Raw genomic sequence first — 14699 nt, 5'->3', positions numbered from 1 at the left:
ACACTTCACACAACTCAAGATCTTCTTTGCACATATTACAAACTTTGTTCTCAACCTTTCGATCAAAGTAGATCCACTCCACAACACTACATTGCTCAAACGAGCATTTCAAATACTTGTGTTCTAGAATTCCTTGTACTCCACTGTTAACACGACCAAAAACCACTTTCATAAAGCCACAACAACAAGCACGAGGGCAATGCATCCCAAAATACTTACAAGTAGGAGCATAATGCCCAACTTCAAAACACAATTGACAAACCTGCAAAACAAACAAAAAAAAATGAAATTAAATAAACCTTTGTTTTTGGCCCCTCTTTGTGAAAAACTTTTAAGCTTTTAGCCCCTCCTCCATTAATGGACTGTGGGATACTACTTGGGGTAATACTTTCGAAGAAAGTACAAACCTTTGGTGCACCAACGATAACAACTTGACTGCCACCCATTCTATCTTTACTTTGGAGTAAGAAATGAACAAAAAAACTCAAGATGGAAACCAGTATTTATAGATTAACAACCATTAGCCGTTGAGAGCAACATTTAAAGCCCAACGACTCATTATCAGTAACCATTGGATGGAAACCACACGATGTCGACACGTGTAAATTTGATTTGTTTTCAATTAAATCAGTACGTGTGTCACGTGTGAGGGGTATTTGTGCCATTACGAAAATGTGAGTGCGAAAACAAACGGTGGAGTTAAAGTTGACTGATTCAACTAACAGAACTGGGGCCAAAAATGAATTTAGCAACTTAGGAGAGCCAAACGCTAATATCCATATATAAAGTGGGGCCAAAAGCTAAATAACCCTTTTTTTTTTTCTTTTGGTTTTCGATAAACATGAGACAGAATTTGTTAGTACATGCATCATGCAAGTTCATTGAGGGGATGCTATAGCCATTAGCCTATATAGTTTATAAATAAAATTAAAAATGGTTGGAATTATGCTTCATTTGCTTCCAAGTGAGAGCCTAATATTGCAAGTTGTTGCAGACTTTGCAATTTATATCACGGCTAACAATTTGCCTATTGCAAATGCGAGTTTGTACTGGGACAAAGCAATTTCCCCAACTAGAGCTAGAGAAATACCATGGGCAACCATATCTGGGAAACAGTTTGTACAGGTGAACATTTAAAAGTCAATGTAGTATTTAGTTTTAGTTAATTATTTTGTTACATCAATTTGTGAATTAAAGGTGTATAGTCTCTATTGAACGCATAAAAAAAATACACTTGGGCCTGAATGTTTCATAGGATTTCAGGAGAAGAACATTGCATCTCTAGAGGCACACAAGACTAGAAGTGATTAAAAATGAGATCTTGAAAGGGTAATGGTTTATTAATTTTTCAAGTTCCATTCTATTTTATGGGATATAACTTATAAGCAATCTCTCTGGTGCAGGATTCTATGAAGGTTTTCAGTAAGATAATGTCAAGTTGTTTGCAGGGACAACAACACGATCACTCTCCGGAGGTGAGTTTGCTTTAAGTTTCAATCATATTTGTTTTATAAAAGACAATAACAGATAGAAATGATTTCCGCTGTAAGATGATGACTTTTTTTCCCTCCTCTAGGTCAGTAATAAAGTATCTCCACTGGTAGCATCCTAGTACTATGTTTTATAATTTACTATGTGGAAATAAAATTTTAGTGTGCATACCTCCATTCTGTAATTACTCATATTTAAAAAAAATACATACAAGAGTAGGAAAGAAATATAGAGGCATTGACTGTTTATAAAATAACAGCATTATGAGTTAGATTGTTCTAGTGTTAACAGAAGTTCTTTTACAGTGCCATAACAATCACCAGTTTTTTCTTGCACATGTTTAGAATCTGGAATGTATGAGGCAATTCTTTGTCCGGATTTGAAGACTGTATCTATCCCTCTTGTCTCAATTTCCTAATTTTTAAGTAATGAGAAATTGAGCACGTATTTATTCTTTGTTCTCATTAAATTGTAGTTCAAGTCAATCGGAAGAGAACCTTTACTAGATACAAGTACAACAACGTCCACACTTGCTGAGAGCTCATCTACAACTTCAAAATGTAAGGTATGTTATCATTTCCTTTATCATCCTAAAACCCCTGCCTCTATTTTTTGTTTCTTTTGGGTGGATGAATGTTTTGGTCTTCTTGTTTTGAATACAAAACATTTAATAGGATTGCAAATTGCATTTATTTGCAGTGAGCATTTAGTTTCATGTTCTGGTGTGATATTGCTAATGTCGTTTTGTTTGCAGCTGTTGTCTTGCTTGGGAAAGGGCAATTGCAACCATTGTCATATACTCAAAGTACAAGAGAAAGATCTTTTGGTGTGTTTCCTTTTCTTTATTATCTATGGATTAAGAGATTTTTATTGTTACATTTCTAATACTACGTTATTCAACAATGGGCAAATTTTTAAAAAAAAAAAAAAAAAAAGAAAAAGTAAAAGAGAAGAGAGTAAGAATAAGGTCTTACTTATTTTAACTCTCCAAATAGAAAACAATAGTTTCAGTAGTTATTTTTACTGCAGTAAGTGTACAAAGCCAAGTACAGTGATTATTTAGATCTATACTATAAGCATATTAATAAGGAATTAATGATTAGTGATCATAGCTTAACGAAGTGAAATGCAACTTGCTGAATCTGTTTATGTCTGCAGGATCTCAAATTGTTGCTATCTACAACAAAGAGCTTAATTTAAAGTCTTACAATCCCAATTGCATGATGATTTACAAGTACTAGGTATGTTTTCATTTGGAAAGAAGGTTTATGTGGAGAAATGGTGTATGTTTCTATTTGTTTGATTGCAAATTTAATTTGTTATCTCCTGTTTTGATGCCTCGGACTGTGTCCCTAACTTCATAAGTTTATAAAGTGATCCCAACGCTAACCCTATTAGCAAAAAGGTATCTATGTGATTTCCTGATACTGAGCTCTAGCTTAAAACCAGACCTTATATAGCCATTTACAGTACATAGGATGATGAACTTGTAATAATCGCTCATGTTCCTCCATTAGAAAGGCTTCAGTGTTCTCCACTATTGCAGGGGACAAGGTTCAAGAAATGTCAGTTGCTGCTCTTGGATATCAAAGAGTTGTAAAAGAAAATAGGGATCTTTATAATATGGTCCAGGATCTCAAAGGTTAATTTACTTTTGAAAATTTGATTATTGTCATTATTAAACTTTGAAGTAATAGGAACCAAAGGAGATTCTTGAATGTGTGCCTAATTAGCCTTTCCATTATAGAAAATATTCGAAGTTTACTGCAGGATTGACCAGCCTTTGGTACTGAAACAAGAAGTACTGTTGACCATATTGGGGATGATGAATCTCTTGTGGTGGTAGATCCATTGAAACCAAGCAAAGATGCTGGAAAATTTTCAACTTTAATCGGGTCTTTGGCCCAACGTCTACCCAAGGTACTTCTACATCCATATAGTCAATGCATTTTAACCTGCTTGCACATCTCTCCTGATTTTTGTTTACTTTGCTAGATGAAGTGTATAAGGAATCCCAACCATTGATTAGATCTGTCATGAACGGTTATAACGTGTGCATATTTGCATATGGTCAGACAGGGTGAGACATACCATGGTGAGACATTGCTGAAAACATAGAACCATTTATTCCTAAGATATGTTCAGTATGGACTTCTATATTACTTCTTCAACTGTCTGAATTTTTGTCACTCTGCTTTCAGTGTGGTCCTTCAGGGGAATCATTCAGGGATATGAGGCACTCACATATTAGTGGGCTGGGCCTATCCGGCCCTCAAGCCTTTGAGGGGAGGGTAAGGGCCTAGACTTTGAAACTTAAGCCCTCCCTTAACCCCAGCCCTCATTAGGCCCTCAATATTTATTACATATATTTTAATCAATTTTTTTACAATATATTTCATTTTAGCATTAATATGTTAAAAATCACTTAAAAGAACGTTTATCTATTAAGTTTGTCAACCTTATAATTTCATTATAATATTTTATGAAATAAATTTAACTTATCTTAATTGACTAATATAATTTTAACAAGTTTTTTTTTAGTAGTTTGAAGGTTTAATTGTGAAATGCATTCGATTTTATCATTTTTAACTAATGTTTCTAAATTTATTTTGTAAATTAAATGTATAACATAGTATCCGGCCCTCACATTTGGCCCTCAAGCCCGGCCCTTCAATCCCTCTCGAGAGGGTTGAGGGGCGAATAAAGGCTTCGATTTAAGCATTAGGTGACCCGACAGGCCCTCGAAGTAAATGAGGGTAGGATTGGCCCGCCCCAGCCCGGCCCATTTCACACCACTAAATGGAGGTAATTTGGTCCAAGACTCTTTGATGCCATACTGTTTCAGTGTTTCATCAACCAGATATCTATAATACAAAACAGCTCAGTTTTTAAGCAGAGTTATAAGGGCTTAACTGGTGGTCCTGATTTCCTCGGGATATGTGTTGTAATAAACCTTAATTAGTTTAATTTTTTTTAAGAGTCCTACTTGATTAGTACTTTCCAACTTTCGTTTATTTCACAAAAGTACCTATTTCTCTTCACGGCAAGTTTTTTTCTTCCGAAACTATTAACAAAAGTTATATAAGGGGTTTTGTCTAATCTATATATATTATAAATTTGTCATATTACAAGTTTGTCAGGAAAGCTCAGGCCCAATAACCAATTCAACCGGTCTCACTATATTGAAACCCATGCATCGTTTGAGTATACCACCGAGTCTCAATGCACACAAAAGCGGTCACCCCATGTTGTTTGAGAGTTGGCACTCGGTTTTTCTATGAAACAGCTTAAGCGTGTGGTTTTGTATGTATATGTAAGCGGTACCACCGGGTCGTTTGGGGCTTCTATGGGGTGACATAAAGGAGTCGTTTTGACTAAAATAATTAAGAAGTTCTAAACCAAAAAAATTCCTGATTAACCCATAATTAGCCCGATTAACCAATCAAAATTGATTACATAAACACCAATTACACTTTTCTTATACATAAACACCGAACATTTTTTCTTATAATACAAATCATTAATCGACCATAATTATACAATAATTTATTTAAACAATTATCTGTAAAATTGAATTAGCAATGATCAATAATCAACATACCCCAATTGAATTAGCAAAATTGAAATCCGATTTAAAAGATTGGGTTAGAAACAATACAATTAGTTGCACCAACACAGTTACATGCACTCTTTATCTGTTATGACATAGTATCTGTATGACCAAGTTAAAACATGTAATCAAACATGCCAAAATCTAAAATAATGTAATCAAACATGCTAAAATCTAAAATAATAATTTGTTTTATATCTAAACTTGTTATTTTTCATTTTCTTTTATCAATTGTGAATTATAAACTAGTCATCATAATATTTTGTATAAGAGAGACATCCTTGTAGCACCCCGAATCTTTCATTTATTTGTATGCTTGGTATGAATCTTTGGTACTTTGATCAAAGGCTTGAATGGTGAAATATAGTGTACTGGGCCTTGTAACAAAGCCCATAACCCAAATCCACAAATCTCTCTAAGATTTTAGTTTTCCCATTACTTAACAAATTCCTACAAGAACTTAGTTTATACCCAGCTGGCCAAATCCTAAAATCCAATTACTTAACAAAACTAATATGGTTGATTCTGTATGGACATTCACAAATCTCTATAAAACTGAAGATGTCCCTCAAGGTTTGAACTTTTTGTTTTAATTTCTTGTTTTGAGGAATGGCTCTTTTGTTTAATTGTTGTTTTTGTTTAAGATATGATTGATAGGAGAGTTGAGGTTGTGGCTAGATTGAAATGTTGCTCCTTTGATTCAGTTTCTTGAGATTCTCGAGTCTCTTAAGGAATATAATCTTCATATGTTGCTGGATAATTAATTTGTTTTTATTGTTGTTGAGGTATTGGATAATGTTTTGTCAATGATATGAGAAGGAATGTTTGGACTAATATGCAGGTGCCTACTAGCAAAGTTGGTAAAACCTTTGGGTGATGATACCAGAGGTTTGGGGCTCAAACCCCGCTTGCTTGGACTAATATTGAAATGTATAGGTTTTTTATGTTAAGGGTGGAAGGAGAATTGTTAATGGTTAATGCAATGTTAGTTTTGTGATTCATCCGCCTTGTTCTTCGATGTAAGGGTTTTTGCCCCTGGGTGATAATTAGACCCTTATGAATCTTGACAATTAAGACAATGTTTTGTACCACTCGTGTGTAAATATGAGTTATAGTGGTTTACGTGCTTGAAGGTTCCCCATTTTGGAATTCGATATGGGGATTGTGGTGTTTAGGTTATTTATTATTCTATTATTTATCCGATTAGGTTTAATTATACCTATACAAAAAATCTCCTCTATTGGCTTTAGTAGTCGAAGCATGCTTAGGCTTTTTGGGTTTTGTATTATGTGAAAAATTTGGAACTGATTGTTCGTTACAGATGTGATTTGTGGGCTTTGTTGTCTGTAAGTTTTGAAAGGTTTGGTATTTTTTGTGTGCAGATTGGTCCAGGCAGATTGAAGCGCCAGATCGGTATACCAAGTTTCAGTTTGAATGTGGAAACTACTCTGGTGCAGCTGACTTTTTGTATCAAGACGGGCTTTATGCACAAAATGTGATGGGAACTTGAGTGCATTATGGGGAAAGCTTGCCGTGGAAATACCGATCAGAATCGGGAACATTGCTTTGAAGAGCTCAATCATTTGAGGGAGATAATTGATGCAAAGGTTTGTGATGAGTACTTCTCTGCAAGATATGTATACTTCTCACAATCTCGATGTATGTCTTACACCCTATCGTCTTTGCGAGAACTTTCAAACTCGGTCAATCAGCTGCAAAGTAGAATTTGGCTAATGCATTGGAGCCTTTTCATATTTTTCAACCATGAAGGTGGCGAAATGGGATAATAGATCTTTTTTCCTCTATGATGTATATAATTTCTTTTTAATGTATGAAGTTTTTGTTATGTCTATCACTATTTCACGAAAGAGTCATTCCACTTTCGATTGAGAATACACTCTAGTTGGAAGTTAGAAGAGTAGAGTCGATTGACCACACAAAACCATAACTTGAAAGTAAAATAATATGTATTTTTTATGCATATGAAGTTGACAAATATAATTTCAGGTATCTTAATGCAATTCGGACAAATGCACCCCATCTTTTGCGATATCTAGCTCTTTGCATTGATTATCACCAAAAGAGAAGGCCCGACTCCAAAGAATTTATCAAAGTAATCCAAATGAGGAGCGATTACTCTTTACAAAGACCCGACATGAGTTCTTGCGGTGTCTATATGTGAACTATGACTTTGATGGTTGTTGACATATATGAGCCTCTAATATATTAATAGAATTGACCCTTCACATAAGTTTCTCCATAAGTTCGAGCTTATGTGAAAGGTCAATTCTATTAATATATTAAATAAGCTTCGAGGACACTCGTGATATGTCAACAACTCCCCCCGTTGAGATATTTGGAAATACAGTAGAAGGATTTGGACATCTTCACCTGGTAGGAGTTGAACCCGAGACCTCTCAGAAACCAGTGGCTCTGATACCATGTTAAATTGCCAATTTCTCCATAAGCTCGAACTTATGTGAAGGGTCAATTCTATTAATATATTAGAGGCTCAATGGTGCACAGCAAAAGCTGCGAGAATGTGAGGATGTAAGTTTTGAAATTTGCATTATATATTTTATGTGCCACACGTCCTTACAATGACACATATTTTGTCTTACGAAATATATATCCGCTTTCTACCATAAGTAGTTTTACTTTTTCCTTTTAAGGGAAGTTGCCATATATTTGGAACCCAACGACGGCATGCTATAGTTGAATTTATAATTTATCCCATTGATGATGATTTTAGGAAAAATGTTAAAGTTGAAAAATAATTGAGGTACAATCCATTTCGAGAACTCATGGAATACATGTGACAACTAGATAGTTATAGTAGCACTTGTGCCTCTGCACCAAATGCTTTCCTTGAGATTGTCCCGTCTACCATGGCGTGTATACTTGACACAAATCCACGTATACCATGCCATGTGGTTTGCTTGTATGGTCCATGATGTGTGTAGGGTTGCGATTACTGCTACAACCGGTTAGCCATCTTTCCGTGTAAGTTGTTCATATAGAATGACTACTTGTTTGACCGGGGTTGTTTTCGGTAGAATCTACGACAACATCGCTATTCTTTGATTGCATCACTTGAAACCTTCTATGTGTGCGTGCTTGTACCTATGCTTTTAGTAATTGTTTGGTGGGGAGAAGATATGCATCTGTGATCTTTACATAAGCTTGATGCTATTTTATGTGTTTGTGATTGTTTCATGTTGCATTTTATGCTTACGCTTTCTGCATGTCTACGAAATATTTTACGCCTTTGAATCTCGGACTCAATGCGGGTTATCTTGAATGATCCTTTCTTGGGAAAATGTGTTGAAGAAGGCAACTTTACTACGATACCTTTGAGGGATGAGTTTCTAAAGCGCCCATCTTTTCATATTTGAAACTTAGTGCGAGTAATACATCGGTGCATTGATATAGGGTAATTAAATGCGACTTGAAGAATCAGTTTTATATGTAAATTAGTTTCACTTTGTTCGCCTAGTAATTTGTGACGTCAGAAATTCAGTGTCCATTCATCCGTCTTTTCATTTAAAATCGACAGAACACTTGCGGAAAAGTTGAATATGACTTATGACGATTTTGAAAGATGGATAGTGAATCTTGTGCTTAAATCCAAAGCTTGACGCCATAAAGATTGATTCCAAGTTGGGAACTGTTGTCATGGAACCCAATCATGTGAATGTGTAAGTGTTCAACCGGTGTTCCTCCGCTAAGCATTCATTTGCGTCTTTGTCAGCTAGCCCTTTCCAACTCACTCCCTTTCTTCTCTGATCTGACTTGCAGGTACGAACAGATCATTGAAAACACCAAGGCATTCTCTTTGCGTACTTACAAATACGCTAATCTCGTTCTAGAATCTGCTCAAGTACAAACTGCTGTAAGAGGTGCCGTTCTTGCGAAAATTTCTTGAAACCAGAGTCTGGAAGGATTTTGGTTGTTTGCTTTCATCTTGTTTTGTGTTTTATACCTTTACATCTATAGATTAATTCATTAGCGTTGGCTGAGGCGATGCCCGATGAAACATGTAAGGGCAAAAAACGTGCAACACAGTAGGTAGCCATTGAGTTATGTATGTCTCTCATGTCAAGGATTCATGTCATTAAGCCCAAAAGAACTTGAAAGTTCTGTTTATCAAACGTCACCAAACGAACTAGTAACTGCAATTTTGGTGGCAGTATAAAACTGTTGTAAATGGCATCTATCATAGAAAATTTGAGGATAACAAAAGCATACAAAGAGGTTAAAAATATTGTTTTCATGTCTAACAATTACCACCAAACCCACCCTAGATTTTCTTTGTTGTTTACTCCTTTCTAAACTGACTCCCTTTCTTCTTCTTTTTTTTTTCTTTAAAAAAAACTTGCCGCTGCCTTCTTCTCTGTTCTGAATTTCAAGCACAAACGGATCATAGAAAGCACCAAGGCCCTCTCTAAATATCGTTCTAGAATCTGCTCAAGTACAAACTGCTGTATAAGGCAGTAAGGCACCGTGTTCGAAATTCGAATGTGTTCAAGCTTGGAAGGGCTACAACGTGCACTACAGTAGGTATAGGTAACCAATGAGTTATTCCTCAAGGATTCATCTGATTATTTAACGTCAGCAAACGAATTAGTAACAGCAATTTTGGGTTTAATTAATTATAAGCTGTAAAGTAAAAATGGTGGCAGTATATAGTGATAAAGGAAGCAATGGGAGGATAATCAGTTGTACGTATAAAAGAGTGCCATGCGACAGTGTGAGCACATTAGCCTGACTATCACACTTTTTCAAAATTTAGAAACACAATCTTAGGAGTTAGGAGTTGTAGGTGAGGTATGAGTCTATGACTCTTTGACTATCACACTTTTGCAAAATTTAGAAACACAATCTTAGGAGTTACGAGTTGTAGGTGAGGTATGAGTGACTCTTTACATAAGATCCTTTTTTTTCGATAATAAGATCAAACTGTTCAATCCATTGAGAAGAATAATTGCATATATCGACACACATCAAGTTTTATTTCCTTCCACAGGTAAATACTATTATGTTCATGACGCATGATTGTCTTCGTTGTTCTTGTAAATATGAAATAATTGTTTGTAGGAATTATTAGGAAGTATAATCATATCGTTCTTCTTCGCTGTTATCAGAGATTATTCCTGCAAAGGATCTTAAACTTGATACTTTAACACTATTGCCTTGTACAAATTGATACTGTAACTTTCACAGCTAATACTATGTGCCTATGTAATATGTCACAGGTGTGAATTCCCAATGGTTATATATTTCTCTCAAGATATAATCTTTGAGATATTGGTAAAAGTTCCTGCAAAGGATCTCTTAAGAGCAAAGGTTGTATGCAAGCTATGGCACTCAATTATCTCTGATCCTAATTTTGTGAATTCCCAGCTTGCTCATTCTCGTTCCCAACCTGCAGAGATAATCTTGAAAATATACTCGGAGGAACTTGGTGATGATTATTTCGAGATGTTAACAATCAGCACGCAAAAACATGGTATTATGCAAGTGGAAAAAATCTGTGATATGAAGTTCCCTTCTCTTCAGTTTCCTTGCACAGTATCAAAAGTGAAAGCTTCCTGTAATGGATTGTTGTTGATCTTCCACGGCAAACACCCATTTGAGACGCTCTATGTCTATAATCCTGTCACCCGTCAATACGTGGCTCTCCCTTTTATGACTGAACCACTCGGTATGAGTTGCAATCCACCTAGGTGTTATTACTCCTGGACTTTGTTTTACAACGACTCCGTTGGAAAATATGTTGTGTTTGGAACGTTTCATTCGAGGTGCGTTATGCTTACTGTTGGTGACAAGGAGTGGAGCAGATATCAAAATCTCTATCCATGCGGTTCCTGTCTTGCACCTTATTCCCAATTGATATATGTAGAGAAGAAAGTGCACTGGCTGCAAAGTGAAAGTGAAACTGGTTGTACTATTAATCCTCTCGAGTGTTTCCACGACTCAGTAAATATTGGTGCAACAATGGAATTTACGAGAACCATTCTCCCAGAACACCAATGCAATGGATTCCATACCTTATTTGAGGCGAAAGGATCTCTATGCTTTGCAAGTCAGAAGCGATATTGGTTACAAATATTTGTTTTTGAGAAAAGAGAAGGTAATACTAACTGGAACAAATGTTATAGCACTAATCTTGAATCCTTGCCAAATTTACCTCAACCTATCAGAAGGTTGAACAGCTACATATTTGTTGGCACGAGAGGAGATATTGATAGCAGGACTACTGACTACTCAGACGTTGTGAAGATTGTCATGCAACATGAAGATAAATTGTTCTATTATGATTTGAAGCGTCTTGAGTATATTGCACTCGTAAGCAACGAAGTGAAGCTTCATCTTGCAGACTACAACCAGGTAAGGCTTGATATTTATCCTCTTTTTTATGCAAGTAGTCTTGTCAAGCCGGAACAAGACATTGTAATAGCTTAGTATTTGCTTTGGTCACGAGCTTATGTCATGCGGTATTCATAATTATTTTCTTGTGTTCTTCAAATTGGCACTGCAGTTGTACCAAGCATGTACAAATTTTGTGAAGGATAGAAATCCTTCAAATTTGACGAGTTATTTATGAAAGCACGTAGATTCCTTTTCTAACACACTGCTTAAGTGCGTAGCCGTCTTTGATAGTTGAGATTTATTATCCGCATTATCCGTTGGGATTTGCTCCCAGTGGGATTTGCTCCAACCAACCACGTGTCCACTAAAAAGAGATGGACAGTTATCAAATTCCTTACTTAGAACAAACTTTCTGATTTGCCCCCACTAAAAATAGAAATAAAAAAAAAATTAAAAATTAAAAAATCTCATTGTAAAATATACAGGAGTTCTTTCCATCATTAGCTAAAGATTTTTTTTTATCTTTTTTAGTTTGAAAGAAGTGTCACTAGTTCAGCACTTCAAATTTTTTATTCCTTTTTTTTCCCAACAATTAAGACCAAAAACTAGATTTTGTAACTGGTAAGTTTCTTTCTTTTATTTTTTTATAATTGGGGGTAAATCAAGAAACATATATTAAGGTGGAAATTTGATAACTGTTGACCCTTTTTCAGTGGACACTTGGTTGGTTCCTAACATCTGGACCAAATGTTATAGCGCTAGTCTTGAATCCTTCTCAAATTTACCTCGACCTATCAAAAAGTTTAACAGTGTCAGATTTGTTGGCACAAGAGGAGATATTAGTAGCACTACTACTGACTACTCAGACGTTGGGAAGATTGTCATGCGACATGAAGATAAGTTGTTTTATTATGATTTGAAGAGTCATGAGTGCAAGAATATTGCACACTTAAACAACAAGGTAAAGCTTCGTACTGCAGACATAAACAACCAATGTGCACATTTCTATTGAATAATAAAAAATGCTAGAGAATGAGGTTGTAGGTGATTATGCAGTCAACCCGTATGGAAATATTGTTACTGTATAGTAGTGAGTTCGATAGAAGAAGATCCGAGAAAGATATTAGATTTGAAATTGAATGCAATGGCATATCAGTAACAATTTCATGCTTTGCGAGAAAATATGTGAATCAGAATTGGTTGAAGGTGACAACTTTGTTATCACTTTGAATAGAGAAGAACTTCAAAAGCCAAGAACATTGGGTTCCATGCCATAAAAAATGGGGATCTCTTGCAAGTGGTGATGTAAGAGTTTGGTAATAAGGATGATTAGTTTTGTGTGGTTTTTTTATTTCTTGCCTTAAAGTCTTCTTATGTTTTTGGCTTAAGATCGAGTCCTATTATCTTTCTTGCTTAAGAGTTCAATTATGTTATGTTATCTCCAATTTGCTTAAGAGTTCAATTATCTCCAATTATATTAAGAGTTCAATTATGTTAAGAACAAGATGATTATCCACAAATAGCAATAATATTATTTCCCAACAAAATTATTAAGAAAAAATAATAAAACAAAAAAGAATAAATACCAATTGCAAAGTGTCCACAGCAAAAGAAAAGCTAACTCAAATTTATATATGATTCCACTATATTTCTATAGTTAGCTTGATTTATTTGGGCAGAAGTACATAACATAATTGATGATTGTTTATTGAAACATAACATAATTGGAGATAATTTAACTCTTAAGCAAATTGGAAATAACATAACATAATTCAACTCGACTCTTAACTTCTTTAACCAAGAAACATAAGAGGAATCTTAGGACAGAAAAAAGTAAAAACCACACAAATAAAACTAATGTGTCACCACCCATTTCCTATACCATAGAACTCCACTCCTAAGAGAGCCCCATCTCCTATACCATCGAACTACAAAGTTCTTGCCATCTTAAGTTTTTCTCCGTTCCAAGTCACAAAGAAGTTGTCACCATCAACTCTACCTGATTCACTCACGGATTTTCTCGTGAAGCAGGAAAATGTTGTCCTTCTTGGACATAGTGATGTCTTCTGTTATACCATAACATTCAATTTCAAACCTAATTATATCTATTAGATTTCCTTCGACCGAAGATATCATAGTAACAATATCGCCATGCACACTGACAATATAATCACTTAAGAAATCCTGATTAAACATTTTTTTATCATGGATCCACAAGGTTCTTGGCGATGGGAATGTTCACCGCATTTGCATGATTGCTTCTTTCAAATCTCCCACAGTAACATTAGTCGCAATTTCGAGACTGAACTCTATATTATCATATATTACAGTGATCTCAACTTGTGTTGAGAAGAGCTTTGTGTACACTTGCATGTCATATCCCATGAAAATATTTGTGGCATCCGAATCTTCCATGATTTGATCATTTTGAATTATTATTTGTTGATCGAAAAAAAGAGAGTATTCATTGTGAATAAATGTCTTTAAGGCTCCAATGGTGTTGAATTCATTTACCAATTCATGTGTTTCATTATTACTCATAAATCTAATGGTGATATTGGCCATTGTGAAAGTGTTAGTGGCTTTGGACTGATAATGGTCCATGTTTATATACTCGGCCATCAAGACTGAAAATCCTAATTTGTTTATAGTTTGCTTGTTAGGAATGGTTATTTTGTGAGAGATCATACTAACATTATGTGTGCTTGTGTGGAATAGTTATGTAGAGCCAAGTGTGTTTGTGTATAATATTCTATAACGCCTAGTGCAGGGACGGAGCTAGGAGATTGTGTACACACCCCACTCCACAAAAAAAAAAATTATATATATATATATATATAATTTATTTATTTATTTTTTGTCATAAGGTCTAAACAATAAAAATCAACAAAATTATATTTATTTCAATTCACAAAATTAGAGTGCTTTGACTAATAAGAATTTAATATAGACTGATGAAGTTAATTACTTAAGCACTTAAGCCATTAATTGATACTACTATGTCTATATATATCTACATAATATAATCCATAAGTCTACAATAATTCAACAAATTGTTAACTTTCCTATAATGTTATAAGTCTATATAACCCTACTATTATGTGGATAAAACTATAAAAGATTAACATTGGTGAAAGTTAAAAAATTATTTTGTTTTGTTTTGTTTTTTGTTAAGTGAAAATTTTATTGATAATGATAACAAATTTTACAAATAATTATTAGAACA

At 34.7% G+C, this 14699-nt stretch overlaps 2 pseudogenes across 1 annotated transcript in view; both read left to right on the top strand.

The window, feature by feature from the left end:
• Window positions 1-3271: 3271 nt before the first annotated feature.
• Window positions 3272-14699, top strand: part of LOC147484186 (eukaryotic translation initiation factor 3 subunit E-like) — a 75659-nt pseudogene continuing 64231 nt past the window's right edge. The window contains exons 1-3 of the transcript XR_015203650.1: window positions 3272-3411; window positions 3487-3586; window positions 3693-3782. The product of XR_015203650.1 is annotated as a eukaryotic translation initiation factor 3 subunit E-like (transcript). The remainder of the gene's footprint in view (window positions 3412-3486; window positions 3587-3692; window positions 3783-14699) is intronic.
• Window positions 5617-9063, top strand: LOC147484192 (eukaryotic translation initiation factor 3 subunit E-like; annotated as a pseudogene).

This window comes from Coptis chinensis, chromosome 8 (genome assembly GCF_015680905.1).
Source record: "Coptis chinensis isolate HL-2020 chromosome 8, ASM1568090v1, whole genome shotgun sequence".
In the NCBI taxonomy this organism is placed as follows: Eukaryota; Viridiplantae; Streptophyta; class Magnoliopsida; order Ranunculales; family Ranunculaceae; genus Coptis; species Coptis chinensis.
This window is presented reverse-complemented; position numbering and strand designations above follow the sequence as displayed.